This window comes from Echinops telfairi, unplaced genomic scaffold (genome assembly GCF_000313985.2).
Source record: "Echinops telfairi isolate 266 unplaced genomic scaffold, ASM31398v2 ScPeMD7_7469;HRSCAF=8507_1, whole genome shotgun sequence".
NCBI lineage: Eukaryota > Metazoa > Chordata > Mammalia > Afrosoricida > Tenrecidae > Echinops > Echinops telfairi.
The window spans coordinates 78,813,958-78,817,338 of record NW_022111373.1 but is presented as its reverse complement, the minus strand read 5'-3'; positions in this window follow the sequence as shown (position 1 = coordinate 78,817,338).

The following is a 3,381-nucleotide window of genomic DNA, read 5'->3' as shown; positions in this document are numbered from 1 at the left end:
CTTTAGGAACTAGAGGAAGATTGTATTTCTCATCATTGTTACATCGCACCCTGACTGGCTCATCTCCTCCCGTTTGTGAACTTTTGAAAGCAGTTTATGGGGCTTCATAATTTTGGCCACTGGGCCCTCAGCATCAGAAAATATCAAATGGAAACTCTTGGCCTAGTCCTGTGATGCTCAAGCGTGGGCATACCAGGGAATAGAGCAAAGGAGTCAGGTCAAGGCCAGAGGCCCAGGCAAGAAGACTTTTAGCCAGAACAGAGGAGCAGGGCCGAGACCATGAGACTATGAAGAAGAATGATGGGTAGGCTTCCCATGGAGGCAAAGGTCACAGAATCAAGGGGCTGAGCGGCTGAGGACTGGAAAGAGACTTGACTCTGGACCACAGACTATGTCCTTAGTGCTTGCTGATCCTGATTTGTGGGAACCGGCGAACATCCCAATAAACCCTCTTAATGCCGAGTATTGTGTGTGCATTCTGTGTGGCCATGGCAACAAGTGATCCCACCCAAAAGAAAAGTAGAATGACCAAGACTCCATTCTTGAAGGGGGTGAGAAGGATGCTCAAGCTTCTCCTCAGGTCAATTCCCAGGCAGCCTGGCCAGCCACTGCTCAGTGAGTGGCAACATGGACACAGGCATCATTAGAAGACCGGTATGGGCTTGATCCGGTGAGTGGAAGTAATGGTTGGCATCAGAATAGGTAAAGGAAGATGGAGAGTGGAGGCATGGCTGCCCTCTGCCTGGTGGCAACAGGAAAATCAGAGGAGGTCTGAGGAAATAGAGCACCGGTGCCCTTTATGGCAAGCGCGCATTGGAATCTTGTTTGAACAGGTTGCTGGGTCCCACCCCCGGAGGTTCTGGTCCAGCAGGTTTGAAGTAATGCTGGTGCTGATGGTGCTGGTGCTGGGTGGGGACCACACTTTGAGAACTCCTAAAGGAAAGAGCAGAATGGGAGAATGTTGAGTTCTTGTGCTGGCTCTGCCACCAACTACCCTGCATGCCCTTCAGCAGGTCACCTCTCCATCTCACAGGGCCCAGGGAGACGGATGGCAATTGACAATGGCTCCTGGTAGCCACGGTGTTTCAAAGCAGATCCCTTACATGACTGCCCCTGTCTCAGCCTACTTCAGAGGGATGTGGGCCAGAAACTCCGGTCCTTTGACAGCGTGGACGTGCTGTAGAAACGCCCTGTTCTGCTTTGTCATCGCCATTCCTCTAGACAGCCTTTTTGGTTTTTTCTTGTCTTCTTTGCCCTTCCCAATCCCACCTAGGCAGGTCTGAAAACATCAGCATTGGGTTTTCCCCACTGGTGTCTTCCTGGGTTGACTTTCTCAGCACAACAAAATGGTGTTCATTTCAGGGAACAAACCCCGTGGGTTTGGGAACATGAAAAATGGCTGACAGGCTTTATGCGTTTGGGCTTGAATCCTCGGAAGTCCCGTTTTCCGGGCATCCTTGTGCAGAAGTATTGTTGGCTCGGTCTCTGTGCACATCTGTACCCAACGCTCCGGCAGTCACCAAGGCTGTTTCTGAGGCAGCGGGGCACTCAGGAGGCCTGTCTGCTGGCAGCCTCAATGCCAGCATTAATCAACTTGACAGCTGGATCCAACCTAATGTGCCCCCATCCGATCCCCACCGGCCCCTTCACTTTTCAGCTGTCAGCAGAGAGATCCCTCTGATCAGGATGCCAGCTCTACACGGCACAAGGTTCGCGGAGAGCTGGGTGGCAGGTTAATGGAGACCCTGAATAAGCTGGATTGTGGGCACGATGAAAATGCCCCTTCGTAATCTATCAACTCAACCCAAGACCACGATGACGTTCTGCCTGGCGCAGCAACATGACTGTGGTTCAGGGTTTATTCTGCCCATTGTTGCCAACGAATATCCTTCTTGGGTGAATGCCATAGCAATAGCAGGAGACTCTTGAAACCCTTCGGCACCCACAGGTCTTTGGTGACCAAGACCCCATTCTTGAGTAGGAACGATGTCCGAGGTAAGTCCCCAGGAAGTCTGGGCACTGCTCGATGAGGGACGACATGGTCTCAGTCAGCCTCACAAGAACAGTATGGACCTGGCCTGGTGAGTTCAAGGTCAATGGTCATTGTCAGGTGCCATCAAGTCAGTTCTGACTCATAGCAAACCATCTACCACCGAAAGAAACCCGCCTGGCCTGTGCCATCCGCACAATTATTGTTACGTTTGAGCCGATCGATGCGGCTACTGCGTCGATGTATTTTGTGGAGGGCCTTCCTCTTGACCGCTGCCCGTCTGTTATCAAACACGACGTCCTTCTTCAGGGGCTTCCTGTCTGAAGGACCTGACACGGAAGCGCATTTGACTGTATTTCTCCTGAGACAGATGTGTTTGTTCTTTAGGCATTCCATGTGACTTTCCGTGTTCTTGGTCAGCACCATCATTCAAAGGTCAACCATGTCCCTCTTATTCGGCCATTCTGTGCATTCTAATATGGGAAAACGAAGCTTGGGACATATTATAATTTCTAGTAAGTAGCAATTGTTCTGTGATGCATTCGGATGAAGCAAATAAGAAAAGATCAAGCTTCACTTCATCGGCGTGGGGAGGGGAGGGCAAACAATCTGTAGGCAATATTGAAAACCAGCCAGGAGACAGGTGTCTGCCTGGATTGTCATCCGCCATCTCATGAGATGGATGTCTCAAAGCCCAGATCCATAAAGATCCCAAACCAGAGCGGAAGGACATCCTGGCCTCCCAGGCTCACTGATGCAATTTTCCTCTCAGAACACACGCAGCCGCATAATGAGAACATTCACCAACCATAAAGACGATGTAAACTCTGGACATGTGTGTCTGCATGTGTGCAGAAGCTTGAGCTAAGATACGGTTTCAATGAAAACAGTCCTTCTGCGCTGATTAGAATGTGTAAAGAGGAAATCTGTTTATACCACAATCTACTCGAAACTTGTCTTGGCAGTAACACTCTCTGCTAATAAATGTCAATAGCAAAGCTGCAAGAGAGGGCTGGATTAAAGTATGCAAAATTGGAAGCTCTGGAGCTCTGTCCTAAATGATGTGTCCAATTTGTTCTGCAATGCCCACTGGGAAAAACGTCAGAAGCCCTTGTTGGAATAAAGACTGCTAAAGAAAGGGGGCAGGTCCAGCGATGTTGCGGCCTGTGTTGAGTTCTCACATCCATCGCCAAAAGAAAAGGCATTTTTAGAGGAAACTCCAGAGTCCTGCAATGATGTTTTGGGAAGGCATTAGTTTGTATTTTCCATCAGTTAACAGAGGTGTCATTTTGGCTTAATAGGAGAGGGTGGAGAAGGGATGAGCTCATGGGATTAATGAATAATCAACAAGGCCTTTGATCTTTTTTTATGTTTTGTTTGTTTTTTTTTAA